This window comes from Jatropha curcas, chromosome 1 (assembly GCF_041381405.1).
Source record: "Jatropha curcas cultivar XTBG-Jc1 chromosome 1, XTBG_Jcur_1.0, whole genome shotgun sequence".
Lineage (NCBI taxonomy): Eukaryota > Viridiplantae > Streptophyta > Magnoliopsida > Malpighiales > Euphorbiaceae > Jatropha > Jatropha curcas.
This window is the reverse complement of record NC_143151.1, coordinates 1487506-1507471: the sequence shown is the minus strand read 5'-3', so window position 1 is coordinate 1507471 and position 19966 is coordinate 1487506.

The window sequence follows — 19966 nt, the reverse complement described above, 5'->3', positions numbered from 1 at the left end:
AATTTCGTCTTCTTCAAAAAGCGAATAGGGAGATGAAATAGCTGAAGATAGCCACATACACTCACTATCATCATCAAAGCTTTTTCCTTTAACAAGAAGTCGCTCATCAAAATCAATATCACCTTCCATTGATGAGTTTTCAGAAATAACAGAAGCAACTTTCTTATCATCAACAGAAAATTCCAATGCAGAAGTAGAAAATATATAGTCTTCTTTGAAAAGCGAACAAGGAGATGAAACAACTGAAGATAGCCACGTGCAGTCATTATCATCATCGAAGCTTCTTTCTTTAACAAGGAGTTGTTTATCAAAATCAATATCATCTACCATTGATGAGTAAAATGAAGAAGTAAAGAATTTATATTCTTCTTCGAAAAGGGAGCAAGGAGACGAAACAACTGAAGATAGCCACATACTCTCATTATCATCATCAAAGTTGCTTTCTTTAACAAGAAATTGTTTATCAAAATCAATATCATCTTCCATTGATGAGCGGTCAGTAAAAACAGCAGCAACCTTCTTTCTGGTTACTATCCTCTTTACACAAGTACTCTTCCTTCCGGAGATTGCCATTGTTGAAGTTTTCTAAAACATTCATTATTACATTGGGTTAACCGATTGAGAGCAATGCTAACTAGACCAATATTTGAAATAATCAAATTGAATAATAAAAATTCAAGACAGCTTAGCAAGACCGGCAACCAGGAAATCTTCCAAACAGATTAAACAATTAAGACCAAAATAATCAAGACAAAAGAAGTGCCAAATCTGAAGTTAACGTTGTTCCAATTAGTAAATGGCTTTACTTCCTGGCTATTGACCAAGTTCCATTCTTAAGGATTAGAATTTCAGAAATATATAATTCTCGAATATCTAAATATTGAGTGTACATTTTAGTTGCCTAAGATTTTATATTAATTGTGAAGAGAATGAAAAGATTTGGCAGATAACTTGCAGACTAAAACATGAGATAATCATATATATATAAACATACATGTCAAGAGTCAAAGAATGTGACACTAATATTCAAAGACAGGATGTCAAGACTCGTTAAGTTAGATTAGGTCATATGAGAAGCTTCACTTATATATATATATATATATATATATATATATATATATATATATATAATTACGATGCACGGAAACTTTTAGCCACGGCCGTCTCTGTATAGCGTTTCAGAAATATTTATCCGTATTTTAAACACCATTGCATTTAGTTCATGGGTGCCTAAAATTAAAAGCTCTATTTCTTGCTACCATGACTAAATGAATAAGCTACAGAGTTATAAAACCATATTAAGGAATCAAATTGATCAAGAAAGATTGTTTCAGAATCAAAAGTAAATGTTAAAAGAGAATTTGAATAAACTTAATTAGTTAAAATATAAAAATAAAACGAAATAAATAATTAGATAAGAAAGTACCTTTTAACTAATGGATCAGTATATGTAAGAACAGTGAGAAACCCTAATTTCGAGGACAAACGGCAAGAGAGGAATGAAGAAACCTGACGGAACTGCAGATTTGTTTTTTCTTTTTTTAATTTTTTCTATCCATTTTCAATTAAATATTAGGATTTGTAAGTTGTAACATTAATAGTATTAATTGTGACAGCTCAAAAACCTCCTGTATTTCCTAATGTGTATATATATTATTTCAATTAAAAATAAAAAAATAAGAGTACGTATATTAATTTTAAATTCTTAATGTTGATATCCAAATAAATAATGATTTACCTTTCAAAAAAAAAAATTACTTTATTGACATTTTAAATTTAAAATAATTAATAATGTGGAAATGTACAAACTTTATTGAAAATAATTTCTAAAATATATTTAGTATTGAGAAATTAATTATTGATAGAATTAGATACAGAATACGGGATTTTTTTTCCACATAAAATTCTCACTCACCAACTAGTAAAATAATACTCTGAAGGATAAAATTTGTTTAATCTCGGTTTATGGGCTCATTCACGGAAAAAAAATCAATTGCAATAAAATTTTTTGAACTCATGAATAAGTATAGATAAATCTTTTTTTTCTATTGAAAATATCAGAAAAGGTATAAAGTCACCCTTATACTATATTTAAAAAATATTATAATATTCTCAACTTTTAATTTGATACACTGAATACTTTAATTTATAAAATTGCATTATTAAATATTATATTTATAAAATTTTTCTATTAAATATTTCAAGTTATAAAATTAAATCAATTAAATACTTATTCAATAGTTGTATAATGTAAAAATTATTATTTCAAAAGTTATACTACGCATTGAAATATTTTTTGCATATAAAAGCAAAAAGTTCTAAAAAGAAATATTATTATTAGTATAAAGAAGTATATAATTTTATTAGAATTCATAATTTTATGCTCCGTTTGTTTTCCTAAAATAATTTGCAGGAAAATAACTTGCTGAAAAATATTTTCTAAGAATATTTTTCAAATGACTTATTTTTCATCGTTTGGTTATAATATTGAAAATTAGTTACAAATGTTAAAGTTTTTTTTATCTCATAAGACCATAAAAAATATTAATAATAATAGAAGTTTTATAATTTAAAATTTTATTATTAAATATGAGAAGAATGCAAATAAAAAAAATGTAAATTATAAAAGCCACCGGTGACCAGTGGTGGTGGCCGCCGGTGGCCGGTGGTAAATGGTGATTGGTGGTAGTGACTACGATGATTAATAAATTAAAAAATATGGATTTATAAGGTTTGTCAATGTCTGAAAAATGTTTTACTCACTTGAAGATGAGAAATTATTTTCTTTAAAAAATGACTCAATTTTTCTTTTATTAGGAAAATATTTTCCATTAACTTATTTTTTTAAACGCCCCAAACAATGAAAAATTGTAAAAAATATTTTCTTACAAGTTATTTTATAAAAACAAATAAAATCTTAGGGGTGCAATAATTTTCATGTAAAATATGAGGTGCCATACTAGTCTTTACGTGAAGCGTAGGATTGAAATACGTATTTTTTTTAAAAAAACATATATATATATACCATCATAAAAAATTTTAAATTTAATAATCGATCCAAATTGATTTAATTTAAAAAATCAAACTTGATTGATTGAGTTAGATAACTTATCCAAACCGATTAATCTTAAAAATTAAATAAAAAAAAAACCAAAATAAACTTAATTTGAATTATTATAAACATTTAGTGCTCTCTCTTATTTCTAACCATTTTGACAAAATCAAGTCATAGGTTGTCAAGCGCAATACAAAATTTCGTTGGAATGAGCAATAGGCCGGTGGCCCATAGGCCAGCCTAAGCCTAACGAGAGGCTTACGCCTACAATTTTAGACCCGCTCCGGTTTAGAAGTATCAAATTGAAAAACTTTAATTTAAAGGAGAAATCATTATTTTTTCTAATAATTAACTAATTCGTGTTTATATTTTTAAATTATTATTATCTTTGTATTTTATCAAAATTAACTAATAAATCACACATTTATTAATAACCGGTCTTCTTTATAACGTGCGTTGCACGTTGATTGTGCTCGTGATATGTTCATTTCTTCATTCTCATTTAATTTTTTTATTTATATAATATTAAAGTATAAATTCTTATTTAAATTAAGTGGTTAAATTATATTACACTTTTTTTATTCACAGTTTTTATTATACGTTAATTGCTTTCATTTTATTTTATAACGAAAAATAAAATTGATTTATAAAAATCATCATATTTATAATTAATTCACATATTTTGTTAATAACTTTTATTGTAATCTCTTATAGTAAATAAATATACATTAACAATAAAATAAGAAATCAATTTAATAAATCAAATTAAATATTTATAAAAATAATAAATTTTTATTGTTATTTTTTTAGCCAATAAAAATCATGAAAGCATTTTAAAAATTATTAATAAAATTATATTCTTTAATAAAAAGAAGATTTGAATTATATAAAATATTAGCATAACTAATTAAATTCGAGATGTTTAAAAATAATAAATTTTATATCTTATTTTTTGGCTAACCAAATTAGAATGCAATTTGTAATTAAAGAAATTTAACTATATCCTTCTTAAATGAAATTTGAATCATCTAGATATATTTATTTTAATAAATTAAAAAAAATAAAATTTTCAAATGCCTCATTTACATATATTATTTAAAATAATAATGTTGAAAGCTAAATTATAAATTATAATAATAATAAATTACTAAAAATATTAAATTATTATTATTAATTTACATAATAATGTAATAAAATAAAATAAAATTAGAAATAATAAGATAATAATAGTAAAAATTTAAAATTTTAAAATGCTTAATTATTTATATTTATTTATCTATTGAAAAGTCAAAAAAGTCCAATCAAATTATAGAAATATTATATATATTTTTAGGTTAACATTTTTTAATAGATTAAAACTGAAATTATTTTAGGATATCTTAAATTTCACAAGGACAATATTGACAATCTCATTATTCTCCCCCTCATTCTCACTTTTATATGTAGTATAGATAGATATTGCTAACTGAAACACCCTGAATTTTTATTTTCGAAACCTTTGAATTTTTATTAAATCAAAAATTTGAATTTTCGACGGTATGGGCCGTAAATAGTGAACAATTTTAATTTGAGTTCAAGTTTTGCAAATCGGGCCCAAGCCCAAATATAATGTCAAAAAAATTTTGAATCGAGAACAGTTAAATTTTCGACTAATAAAATGAAAGTCCAACAATTAATCTATTATGTATATATATAAATTAATTTTCCTAAAAATCAAATATCATAATTGTTCATGTTTTATTTATATTGAGTAAATGGAGAAAATATTATGGAACCAAACTAAATAATTAAAATAAATCGAACCGGGCCTTAAAACCAAATTGAATTTTTTCGAAAACCACACGAATAACTTGCGAACCAGTGGAAAAACCCGAGAACCAAGCATATCGAGCCAAGACATTAAATTAGACCAAACCGGTTCGAATCGAACCAGAATGGTCTAGAAGCCCAAGATTTTTTTTCTTTTTTTCTTTTCTTCTTTTTCTCTTTTCCCTTCTTCTTCCTTGCGCTCGAGCGCCAGCACGCGACCCCCCCCCCCCTCACCTCTCGTTTTCCGACCACCTGAGCTCCTCGCCGTCGTCTCCTCGCCACAGCGTTGATCTCGTCTCTCTCTCTATTTGTCTCTGGTGCGAGTGGCAGCGTAGGAGGAGTCGCGACGGGAATCGCATCGAGCTTTCCTGTTCCGCGACTTTCCGGCGACGCCGGCTCCTCTCGCATCACGGAGAAGCGCGGTCTCTCCTTCGTTCTTCTCTTCGTCTCCGGCGGCTGTTGCAGCTCAGGTGAGATGCGGTTCTCCTCCTTTGGATCGACGGCAATGGTGACAGTGGCTGTCAATGCTCGTTCCGGCTAGACCAGCCACGAGCTCAACAAGCGGACGTCAAAATCAAGCTCCCTACGAGATTTCGAGCAATTTGGTGTGCGAATCGCAAACTTCTGGGCAAAGATGGTTTTTCGGCCACCGTGGACGGCGGCGGCGATGGCGGTACGATGACCGGCCGGCGAGCCTCCGGCGAGGCACCAAGGGACAAAATCTTCCTCTCTTTGTGAGGATCGTGGAATCGTCACCTGAATTTCGATCGGTACGCCCTAAGACCCAGTTCTTATGTTTTGTATCAATTTTCAAATTTAATTGATTAGTGAATTTAATCGATTATTTAAGAAGATTTAATTAAATAACAAGAAATTAGAGTATTGGAATAGTTATATGCAAACAAAACATTTTGTCTTTAATCGAATATGATTCCTCATTAGGGAACCTCGTTAGATAAATACACTAAATCTTGAAAATTTAGGTTACAAAGTCATTTAGAATAATTGTTACAAATCGAAATTGAAAGATAAATTAGAATTAGTTAATTAGTTAATTAGATAATCATTAGTTTAAAATTAGCCGATCGTGCATAAGAAAAGTAAGGCGAATTTTAGTTGGTTAACAGTTAGATCCGAGATTTTAATAAATTAAGATTTGGGAGGCCTAGCCATTTTTGATATTGATATAAAAACCGAATTTTAATAGGTAGTAGTTATAATTAGTTATTGTTAAAATTATGTTTTAGCTGCTTAACAATTAGTTACTGTAAAGTTATTAATTTAGTTAACTAATGGCTTTAATAAATGATTTTATATGGATATTATTAGAATTCGTTTGTAAATTTCGGTTGAGTGTTGATATAGTTGTTTTGGAAGGAGGATGGGATTTTAAATTGACTGATTGCCCGACGGATGGGCTGTGTGCATAGATTTGATAAATATATAATAATATTGGGATATTTGAGCAGGTAGATAGTCCAATTTTTAGGGGAGGTGCTGCCGAAATTTTAATAGAAATTAGACTAAATTTTAATTAACAACATAATTAATAAGTTTATTTAGATTAGTTCTATAATTTGGTACCTAATAAATATAGTGCTCTGATTGTTTATTATCTTTATTATTCATTTAATTATTCACATATTTATTTATTTATTTATTTTCATTATTATTGTTAATATTGTTATTTATTTTATTATTGTTGTTAATTGTTAATACTATTTATTTATTTATTTATTTGCATTGATTTTGGATGTTTAATTGTGCATTGCATAATGATGTCTAATTGATTAATGTCTGCATTTAATTGCAATGTTTGATTAATTGTGTTGTGATAATGTTATGCTTTGTTTGTGTGGAGTTGGGATGAAGTGGGTCACCATGGGTTTGTGAGACTGTTTCTGTTATACGGATCCTGATTCTGATTTCTGTTATATTCTGATTCTGTTATATGGATCCTGACTCTGTTTCTGTTAGCCGGGTAAATGGGAGATCAGCGCCCCCGTGTGCACCTGATAATTCTGTTTATTCTGAAACCACAGGATGGCCGCTTGTTGTTGCGCACCTGAAAATTTAGATTTGATTGCAGCCCGCAGGGTGGCCTCCTGTTGTGAGCGCTTGATGATCTAGATTGGATGGAGACCACCGGGTTGCCTCCTGTTGGTATGAAAAAGAAAAGAGAGGATAGAAAAACAATGAGAGGGCTGGTCAAGTGAGGATTAGACCGGTCGGCCAGTATGGGGGATCGGCTCCCTGGTGCACATGTGAGAGGATGAGCCATGTGGGAGGACGGCTCATCGGGGGTTAGGTGACTCCACTGACTAATTTACACGTGATGTGATTATTTGAAGGTGATATTGTTTGTGAGTGCTAGTGACATGCCATTTGTGTGACTGGTTGTGTGAGCATATAACTAGTCGGATGACTAGATTGATATATATTTACACATTTGTATGAATGTGTGTGTTGTGCAATAATAGTTACTCCTTAGAAAGCTCACATATCTTGTTTAATTTTTCAGGAAGTAAGTTTCTCTTTAATTCGGTTAAACTATGTTCCTTCGTCGCAGAGCTAGAAAGAAAATTTTCTAGACCAATAAATATTTTGCTATGTCTCTAGATGTATAAAAATTTATGTATATCTATTAGTTAATGACTCCGCAGTTGTAGAATTTGTATACAATTAGTCGTGTATTAACATAGACAATATAATTATGTGAGCCCATATTAAAAATATGGTGTATTGTTTATTGAGCTCAAACTGTGGAATGTTGTAGTTGATAAATTTGGGCCGAGATTTAATAAAAATCTTGAGAGTTATTTTTCCTATAAACATGGGCTGAATGTTTAATATTATATTGAGTTAGTAAATTTTTAGTGTTTCAGGCTTACTACAGGCTTCGGGGGCCTTAAGCTTACCTGAGCCCTAGTGCCGGTCCGACCCACAGAAACGGGTCGTGACACTAACATGGTATATATTATATGAAAAAGAATTAGATATTGCAATTTTTATAAAAATTCAATCAAATACATTTCAAAAGAAAATTTTAGAAATTAAACGCCTTCAGATAAATATTTTGAAATGGAAGAGATTAAACTGGATCAAAAATATTGAAAAATATAAAAACTTATCATTTCAAAAATTATATTAATTATATATTAAATTAATAAAAATAATTAAAAATTAAAAATTCTAAAATTTTTATCTGATAATATAATCAAAATTCATAAATATATAAAAGTAACAATAAATTCTCTGCGTATGCACAAACTTTTATAAAATTTTGTGGGGTGAATTTATGTATTATCAAACACAAATATTTAATCCAATGGCTGAAAATTCACACCAAAAGGTACATAGAAACACATCATATAATTATTCCAAAGATTACTTCGTTAGCAAGAGACAAGTAGGAGCCCACCACATGACCCACTTGCATGTATAGATTCAATGAACTATCAAACCGAACCACATGATTGAAACGAAAAGCCTAACATGCATGTATTACCTGAATCTTGAAACCAGATTCACGCACCCAAGACAAGATTCATAAATTTGCTTATATATGCATTGAACTTCTCTACCCATCTTCTCCTACAAATAACTTATTCCACTTTCTCTCTTGTCCACTCTCTCTCTATCTCTCTCTCTCTCTCTGTTTCAAGAACTATGGAAATAGTTGTGTCAAGTTTTTCCCAAGAGGAAGTTTACCTTTCTTTTGCAATCTTTATATCTATATGTTTATATATTTTCTTGACGATTCTTGAGTCTCCATGGAGTTATTGTGATGGAGCTTCTTGGTTGTTGCCTCAAGACATTTGCTCTCCTTCACTACTTACAGAAAGATTAGCTTCAGTACTGCTGATTGGTTCTAATGATTTCGCAAATTCAATCTCGAGAGAGCAATTTTGACATGTGTGTATATAGCAGCAGTTAATAATTTATATCTGAGTTCAGATCAGCTTTGAAAATCCAGAATCTGGAGTTTCGGTTTCTTTAAGATTTTGGTTTGATTCCACTGCTAATTAAATCATGAATATAATTTCAATTGACTACTGTTTCTTTTCTTGCTTGCTCATGGGGTGTTTATATTTTCTGTGATGCTTTATTTCGTTTCATCAACAACCACTTCCTCCTCCTCCTTCCTTTTTGTTAATAATGTTTAGTTAATTGCTATAATTAATTTGTTAAGAGAGGAAGTGTGGTATAAATTCTTAATCTTTTAACTATATATATGAAAATAACTTATCTTAATCATTCTAAATTCATGCAGTAATATATATGATAACAAGTAAAATACATATGATTTTATATATAATTTTATTGTTTTAGTTGTATTTTAAATTACTATAATTAATAAATTAGTCCCATTATTAATAAAGTTTTACTATAGGCTGAATTATTTTTTACTGTTTTAGGTAGGCATGGCCACGGTTCCGGAACCGGCGGTTCCGGTTCCAGAAAAGCTGGAACCGGAACCGAACCGAAATTGGCCGGTTCCGGTTCCGGTTTGGAACCGTCCGGTTCCGGTTCCGGTTCCGGTTCCGATCCGATTACAAAACCGACGGTTCCGATTGGTTTTCCGGCGAATCGCATAATTTGAAATTTTAAATTTTTAATACCGGTTTAAAAAAAAAAATTATATTAACATAAAAAATTTAAAAATACTGTTAAAAAATTTTAAAATATCAAGACCAACTAAAAAAAAAATTATTTGAACATAAAAAATTTAAAAATACACCTAAAAAATTTCAAATTTTTAAGACCGGTTTAAAAAAAAATTTGAACTGTTTTTTTTTTTTTTAAGTTTGAACATAATGATTTTTTTTAAAAAAAAATTTGAATTGATTTTTTTTTTTTTAAGTTTGAACATAATGATTTTTTTTTAAAAAAATTTGAACTGAATTTTTTTTTTTTTAAGTTTGAACATAATTTGAAAAAAAAAAAATGGGCTTGAACTTAATTTTTTTTAAAAAAAAAAAAAATTAAGTTGCCTACGTATCCTCTTGGGGTTTAGAGGAATCAAAGCCCACGTAGTTCTTACTTACCTTATATCAATGTCACCCCTTTTACCTTAATCGCTATTTGCACCACCGGTTGATGTTCCCGTTGAGGACCCATCGTATAAATCAAATAAATCTTCATTTTCGTTTGGATTTTCTTGGGCTCTTAGTTCGGCTTTAGTCCAATCATCCACGCACGCTTGTGCTTCTAATGAATCGGGTGTCATACGAGATCGTGTTTCATCAAGTATGTTACCTCCTTGACTAAAAGCTTGTTCAACCGCAACAGTGGAGACCGGAGCTGCTAAAATTTGTTTTGCAAGTAAAGAAAGAATTGGAAAAGTATTTGCGTGACGACTCCACCAATCTAAAATTGGAAAATCTGCATCTGCATAATCATCACCAAACTCAAAAGAAGTTGTTAGATAATTATCAAATTCTGAAATAGAATTGGATTCCCTTGTTCTTTTTTGTCTTTGCAATAAAACTTGTTGGGCAACACCAACACCACTTACCCTTTGTGTTGAAAATTGTGGAATATTAGATTGAGAAGAAGTAGAAATAGAAGTAGATGTAGATGAACTAGAAACTTGAATAAATTCATTATATAATTGCATAATATTTTGTTTAACTTCATGCATTACTACATTTATATTAACATTATCTTCTACATCAAGATTTAATACATCATAATAAATAGTCAAATAATCACATAATACATCCATTCTACATCTAGGATCAAATACAATAGCAACAAGATAAAGAGGTGGTATATTTTTAAAATAAGATAACCATTTTTTTTTCATTGAAAAAATACAATCTTTTAATAAATCATCATTTTGAAATTCTTGGAGTGCAGTAACAATATTAATACACATAGGTAAAAATAAATTAGATGTGGGATAATAAACCCCACTAAATTTATAGGTAGCATCATTAAAAAATTTTAAAATATCTAAAATTTTTGCACAAATCTCCCAATTTTGTGGATATAAATTAATATCCTCAATATTATTAGTAACAAAAAAACATAATAATTCTTTATAAGAAAAAGACTCGTTTAGTAATTCATATGTTGAATTCCAACGAGTTGGGACATCCCTTGGAAAATGTTTTGGTCTTTTATTATTTTCTTTACAAAATTTAGCCCAACTTTTCATTACTTGGGGATGTGTCCATAAATATGAAATAGCTTTTTTAATTGGAGAAATAAAACAATCAAGAATTTTTAAACCATCTTGTACACATAAATTTAAAACATGGCATGCACATCTTATATGAAAAAATTTACCACCAATATTTGGTTCACAAATTCTTTTAAGTTCAATAATAGATCTAGTATTTGCAGAAGCATTATCAAATGAAATTGAAAAAATTTTTTTTTTCAACTTATATTCATCTAAAATTGAAACAATTACTCTATAAATATTATTTGCAGTATGTTTATCATCAAAAACACGAAAACCAATAATTCTTTTTTGAATTTTCCAATCATCATCAATCCAATGACATGTAATACCCATATAAGAATGCATTTGCCAATGATCACTCCAAACATCACAACAAATTGAAACACGAATTTTCAATTGAGAAAATAAAAGCTCTGTTGAGACCGATCAACTCCTATTTTTGTTGGATGTTTTGCCTCCAAATGCTTCCAAAATGATCCATAGCCGCCCGCTTGTTTAAATTTATAAGATTTTCCACAATAATTGCAAATTACATCATACATTTTCTCACCTTTGAATTTTTTTGTGAAATGAATGGAGAATATGTCGGAACTTTGTCTTGCTCTTGTAACAATTTTTGCTCGTTGCTCTTGCTCTTGCTCTTCATCTTCTTGAAATTGCTCATTAAATTCGGATTCTTGAGTTGGAATATCCAAATTTTCATTTGGAAAACCCTCAAAATTAAATTGGTCGGGAATCATATCATAGATGTCGTTTGTAGGGATAGATGATTCTCCAATTTTTCCCTTGCCCTTACCCGAATTTGAGTTTCCTCCACTTGCCATTATATGATAATAAAATATAATTTGGAAAATTGAATAAAAAAAATTAGAGAGAATAATTACCTTAATAAGAGATAAATGTTGAGTAGAGAAAAATAAATGAATAATATAGAGTAGAGTGTAGTATATTGTAGAGAGAGTAAGTAGAGAGTGTAGTATATTGTAGAGAGAGTAAGTAGAGAGAGTTGAGATTTTTTTGTAATGAATTTGTAAATAAAATGAGGTATTTATAATAAATCCAAAAATTCATTTTTCCAAAAATACCCTTCAAACTAGCCGTTATGTAGCCGTTTATGACAGTTGGGAGGGGTAATTAAGACATTTAACAACAAATTTAAAAAAAAAAAAAAAAAAAAAACAAAAATCTGACAGTTACAACGGCTAGAACCGCCGGTTCGAACCGGTTCGAACCGGCGGTTCTAACCGGCCGGAGAACCGGCGGTTCCATTCCGGTTCCGACCGGTTCTATGGAACCGCCGGTTCTGGTTCCACATTTGCTGGAACCGGAACCGAACCGGAATTTTCCGGTTCCGATTCCGGTTCGTCCCGGTTCCGGTTCTCACCGGTTCCGGTTGCGGTTCCGGGCCGGTTCGAACCGACGGTTCCGGTTCCCGGAACCGCAATATGGCCATGCCTAGTTTTAGGTTAGAAAATTCATAGCAAGTGACTTTGTTTGATGAATTCACGTCAACTCCAATCATGCTCTCGAAATAATCTTGAAAATGATCATTTAATATGTGATTTGGAGGCATCAGATCAACTTTTCTGTAGCCATCAAAATTGTTCAATATACAGCTCACGGTTATTTTAATCGGTAAGGATGAAAGCTTTCGTTTCTTATTTGTTTTAATGCATGAAAGATAATTGAATAATTGAATTTACGATTTCAATTTAAAAGACCAGTAGTTTAGGGTTGGAATGAAATTAAGATTTGAATCAGTCTTTAGAATGTTGATATAGATCCCGATCCAATTATTTTCTGTTTGATCTCAATTTTTTATAATATTTAAATAATATTGATGATTAACCCTAATATCTTATACATGGATAGTAATTCTCCTTTTGTGACTAATAACACACTTTTGTTATGAATCATGCAATTCTTATTATTTTAGCTCTTTTATTTGATAAAATCTTGTAAAAATCATGTAATGATACATCTGATGAAGTTTAATATAAGATATTGGAAATATCCGGAGGAGTGAGATGAGATAGCAAAAATCTCTTCTCCTTTCAAAGGCTTCGAATTTAAATTTTGGTATGGAGTCTCTTTAAACACTCGGAAGGGAGCGTTTTGCCCCTTTATGAGTCTACCAAACACGAATCTAGATTAGTCGGACCAGTAGACTTTGGACACTAAATGATTAAAACGAAAGAAAAAAATTATAAGATTTTGAAATATAAGATATCGGAGATAACCAAATTTTGATGGAGTAAATATTCTTTAGGAGTGTTATGTCAATTGATAATATTTATTTTGCTATCCAGTTCTTTAACTGACCCATTACTAATAAACCACAACTAATGAACTATTCGGATCGCAGCGTAACCACATGACATTACGCTCCATGACATGATATAAATGTAGCAGAAATAAATAAAACTCAAAAGGTAAAAAATCTAAAAAAGGGGGAAAAAGTGGCAAACGGCTTTAAATTAGAAAGCATCTGATATTAGGGTTCTAAAGCTTTTATTAAAGCTAAGATCGAAGAAGATTAAGTTGGGAATAGTGGTGTCGAACAAGATGGGAATAGTGGTGTCGAACAAGATGCAGAAGTTGGTGGTAGTGGCAAACTTTATAACCACGCAAAGCGCACCTCAATATTCATGGCTCACGATGAGCATAACCAATGTAATATCCGGGATCGAGTAACCATCTCTCTATTAAATTGAAATGAAATTCTAACCTTGAATTTGGTAATTTATGGAAACATAAATTTTAGAATTTTGAATGGTTTTATATTTGGTCACATGCTTGCCCTATTGTTAATTGTAAATGCGGAGTTACTAGTCTGATTTGGATATATTTTTGAGAAGCAAAGAGTTGTAATTGTTTTTTCAAAGTAATTTTGCAGTATTCTTGTTGGTTTCTGAGAGTATCCTTGTTAGGACCCATGAGTGATTGGGAGATGAGAAAAAGAGAGGAAGCGTGGGAAAGAAAAGTCAGAATTAAGAGTAAGAGAAATAGAGAGAGATCTGCGGAAAAATACAAGAATTGGCTGTTATTCAATTGCACAACTAATACATCTTCTGTTTGATATTTATAAACAGAAATAACTGATTACTAAATAAATCCAGCCTGATGATCCACCATTGCATCACGTCCTCAATCAAAGCTCTTTCTTTGCAATGAACCACCTAGTATATATTAGTCACTAGATTGTTAGTGGAAATTCTCTTGAAATCTTATCCTATCGATTAACACATTTGCTCTTTGAGCTCCCTTTTTCTCTCCTTCCTTTCCTTTCTTCTTTCATTTGTATAATCTATGGTAGAATTAGCTAAACATAAAACATGCACATTTAGTGTCATTCAGAGCAGTAAGAGTTTTTGCTGCATATGGATAATGGCTGGCTGTTTATGTAATTTTTACTTTGTGTGAAAATTCTACATGATATCAGGTTAAATTGGATCCTTCTAGGCCACTGAGCAAACGAAAGCATTGGGTCGTTGCTGAAATTCTGAAAAAAGCACGAATTTTTGTGCCTCCATCTGTTGATAATGCTACTAGTTCAAAGTAACAGATTCTTCAACCTCTTAAGGTTTGGTCGGATTCAGTACGCATTCTTGATTTTTTATTTTCTTTTTGTTTTATCATTTTGGAAAGGTTGATGTTTCCTAAGGAGCATAATAAATTGTGCACTGTTATTTGCATAATCTATAAGATCAAAGGATTCAAAAACTTGCTGTTAGTTTCTGACATGTAAAATATAGAATTCTTATTTACAGGAGTTACTCAATGTGAATGCTAAATTGCTTTTTGCTTCAGAGCTTCTAGTTTTCTTTTATTTATTTATTTATTATTTCTCTTTTTTTAATTGAATTGAATTGGATTTCATTATGTCTTTTCATTCACATTACGATCTTTTAACTTCAAAAGATAAATTGTGATTGGAGTATGGATCGATCTCCAAATCTTATTAGAATTAATAACTATATATAAGATGCAACAACGGATAATTTGTGACCGAAATAACATTGCAGGCTACGTAACGGGTGTAATTCATCCCTTCACTAACAAAATTGATACTCGAGGCCTTTTACTTATGTGATTCGTGAAAAAACCAACTAGACTATATATGATTGGCTATAGTCCATAATTTATTTGATACCGTATCACATTTTTAATGCATATATTGTCATATTTAACACTACGTAAAACTTTGACCAACTTTTGAACATTTAAATAATGTTGTCTATTAACAATAATCTATTGCACTAAAAGGGAGGGGTGGTGCCTTAACTGTGATTAAACTCCGAGTCGAATTAAGTGGTCTCTAGTAATAAGGTCCAGATACCAATAGTTAAAAAAAAAAAAAACAATAATCTATTGCAAATGTGTAGTAATATTACTTCTCTTACAAGGGCACAATTAGTATGAATCATGAAATTCTTGTTATTTTAGCTCTTTTATATTGATCTGACAAAATTTTGTAAGAATTTAATCATGAAATATTGGAGAAAACTAAATTTTGGAAGAGAAATTACAAGTTAGGATTGGAATTGATAAAACTTATTTTGCAATATGTTTCTTAACAGCCATTAAAGATTGATCATCTTTCTTTGAAGAGAAGGTGGATCGGTTAAAGTAATATAAAACGACATACAATGCTTCGATTATCTGAAAATTGTTTATAGACATCAATACTGAAAATTTTACAGAGAAAACCTATAGAAATTACTCATTAGAACATTTGGTTATGGCCACTAAAACCAATATGATTTGGATTATTACAATACATTGTCACAATGAATAAGAGATCTAAATTATACGCGATATCAAAGAGAAAATTAAGTGATCGCTTGTCTTTCAATTTTTAAAATTACACTAGTTATAATATTTTTAGTAGTCCTATTTAACACTAATTAAAAGGACTTTGACAAAATTTTTTAATATTTAAAGTCATAATATATTAGAATTAATTGGAATTTTGCAAGATTTTATGATTTCACTTTATTTTGATTTTTCTATCAATTTTATCTTAATTTTGACATTTTATATCAATTGCACCTTCAATTACAATTAATGATGGAACTGCAAATAAAAAAATATTTATATCCTTCATATAGTGGATGATACCTTTGTAGATTTAGAAATATAATATTTGATACTTGTAAAATTAAAATAATTAAGAATTTATTTATTTATTTTTATTAAATAAATAATAATAATTTGAATATATCATCAATTCAAAAATAATTTATTTATTTATTTTTAACTTTTTCCCAAATCGTGCGTAATCTATTTAATATTTTTAAATATTAAATAATATTGTTGATTAGCAATAATAAAATAAATCATAGATGTGTAGTAATACTATTTATGTGACTGAGACACAATTTAGCATGAATCATGAAATACTTATTATTTTCCTCCTTTTATATTGATCGGACCAATATTTTGTATAAAGTTAATGAAATTTAATATGAGATATTTGAGAAAATTAAAATTTGAAAGAATAAATATAAGTTAAATTGAAGTTGACAAAGGTTATTTTGCAATTAGTCTTCAATGGCTATTAAAAATAATAATGCTTAAGCTGTCTGAAAATTGTTTTTAGGTCTCAGTGATTGAAATTTTGCAAGGAAAACCCATAGAAATTATTCATTAGAACATTTGGTTATAGATATTAAAACCAATATGGTTTTTATTATCAAAAGATATTGTTACAACTACAAGCAAGAAGACATCCATTTCATGTAAAAGAGGTGATGAAGTGATCGGAGGACTTCCTAATTTTTCCATTTAAAAAATATATTTAAATAATTTTTTTCCAAAAATTATATATATATATATATATATATACTTATATATGATCATTTTTATTCATTGCTTCGTATTCATATATATGGAAATTTTAGTTGTTTATAATTTTTTTTAATTCATGTAATTATTATATATATATATAATATATTTTCAAACAATATAAAGTTTGTAAAGATAGAGAAAAATAATTAAAAAATTTGCAGAAATTTTTAATTTTCTAAATTTTTTTAGGTTTTATTGGATTTAAAAAAATTTATATTAATAAGGGTAATGGTTGAAAGAAATCTAAAAACTAACTATAAAAATTGTTAATTTCATATTTTTATCCTTTCTTTTTTCCCCATTACGTTAAATTTGTACTTAACATCACTACATTTTAATGCATAATGTCCTTTCAACACTAACTAAAATAAAATATTCACTTATTTTCATAATATAATTAAATAATAATGATGATAAACAACAATAAATTACACATTTTTATGACTAATAACACATTTTTACTATGAATTATGCATTTTTATTATTTTAATTCTTTTCTATCGATGGGCAACAAAATTTTATAGGAATTATGTGTAATTACATATTTTAATATGAGATATTGGAGATAATTAAATTTTAATGGAGAAATTATTAGTTAAGACTAGTATATCTATTCGTAGTTGTCATTATTTTACAATTCAATCCTTCAATAACCACTGTGAAAAATGAAACAGGGTTTACTACTCACTTGTTAGTTATTTTATCTTTTTTTCAATGAATTGTTATATTTCATTCTTGTCCTTCTTTGCAAAATCCATGTAAATTAGGGATTTTTGCCAAACTAAAAAATGGAAAATAGCAAGATACAAGCAAACGTAATTTCAATTAAATCTATTTTTTTATTTTCTTTTAAAATTGGGTTTTATGTATATATATTTCGGGTTAATTTTAAAACTAAGCTACCCAAAATTAGACTACAAATTATATTTTATTAAATACATCCTATTTTAGAGAATACATCCAATTCTTCTCTTTGCTATTGAATTAGTGATCACTCTGTCTTCAAAAAATAAAATAAAAATAAAGATCAATCATTTTATGTTTAATCTTTATTCTTTCAAAAATGTTTTTAGTCATTAATAGTCAAAATATGAGAAAAATAACAAAAAAAACACCATTATTCGCCCCAAAATGCCAAAAAAAAAATAAAAATAAAAAGGAAAACACCATTATATGAACCAATCAAAATATACCAAGGACAATTTGAATTCTTGTAACCATATCTCTCATTAATAGTAATTCACTTGTAGAAAACTGGCGTAGTTTTCTAAAAATTTTTTAAAAAAATTAAAAAACAGAGTTTTATCTTCAAATCAGTCCATTTTTCTATTTGAAAAACTAAAACATAATTTTCTAGTTTTTCAAAATTTAACTAAGATTTAAAAAATAACAAGTTTTCCTTTATAACAAAAACCATATATTTCAACTGTTTTTTACTTTTTAAAAATGACATTTTCATAATTAAAATTATAATATTTATAAATAATTTCTTCTATAAAACATTTTCATTTAATAAAGTAAAAATATCTAAATAAAATAACATTTTACCCGCATTTTTAATTTTCTATCTTTTTATCAATAAGTTTAATTGGATTTTAGAAACTTATAATATAGCAAAACTCAAGAATTGAAGATACAACTATTATGATAAGAATTGATAATATCATTTTTTTTTCTCCTTTTCTCTTTCATAACATTAAAAATGTATTTAACATCATAATATCTTAATGCATGAAATGTTATCTTTTAACCCTAACTAAATTAAACTACCATTTAGAACAAAAAATAACTTTATAATATTTAAATAATATTGATGACTAATAATAATATACTATACACATGCTATATAGTAATATTACTCTTGTGACTAATGACACATTTTTACTATGAATCATGCAATTCTTATTATTTTTTAGCTATTTATATTGAGATTTTATAGAAATTATATAACATTATGACATTTAATATTATTCATGATAAGATTTTGTAAAGATTATATAATGTAACATTCAATGAAGTTTAATATGAGATATCGGAGATAATTAAATTTTAGTGAAAGAATTATTAATTAGGACGGATATGTCTATTATGTTTAGTGCGTTTAGTGATCTAATCATTCAAAAGGAGGTTCATTATCCATTCACTTATCGTTTTTTCTTTTCTTCATATGAGCTCCTCCTTTGCATTAACAATACAAAAGCCACGTAAGTTAGGGTTTTCTACAAACCAAAAATCTACAAATATAAAATTTTTATTTTATTTTCTTTTTATGTAGAGATTTTCTATTGAAATTAGAGATTGAGTTGTATACATTTGCTGTTAAATTGATAACAAAGCAGCACGAAATTAGTAATTAACAAGATTGGAATCAAGGGAAGCCAGCATGGCCCTCGATCCCAGTTTTACCATTTTTCTAAAATTTATTTTAGAAAATAGTGAATTTTTTAAATTTTGCCTCCTATATCTTAAAAATTTTTTTTTTCTCTCTTACTATATTTTCTGGCCTCCTATAATAATATAGTTTATTTTTATTTTTTTCTCTCTTAATAAGAGCATAAAATCATTGGTATAATAATATAGTTTGTATTATTTATGCAAGAAACCAGATTATCAATTAAACATGAATAATCACATCTCGGGACGAAATAATTTTTCTATCTTAAATAGTGCATTTGCATTAATATTACAGCAATGGGGATATCAATATATATTTGTAATTCCATCATTTGTCCTCTTATTTTTTATAAATTTAGTGATAAACAGCGAAATAAAAATTAAATCAAGCAATTCCTTGAGGCTAGGACTTAAACATTAGACTCTCGGAAGAGAATGAACTTGCATAATTCCTTGCCTACGAATCCATCGAACATTAAAATCAAGTCGATACAAAAGTAAAGACTTACAATTTGAAATAATTAACTAGATTAAAGTCGAAATTATTTAAGGTCGAGGGTAAAAGAGTAAATAAACAATTTCTGAGTCAATAAATGTGGCATATATTCATTTGAAAAGAATCAATAAAACAATTTTGAAAAATGGCATATATGTTATTTGATATT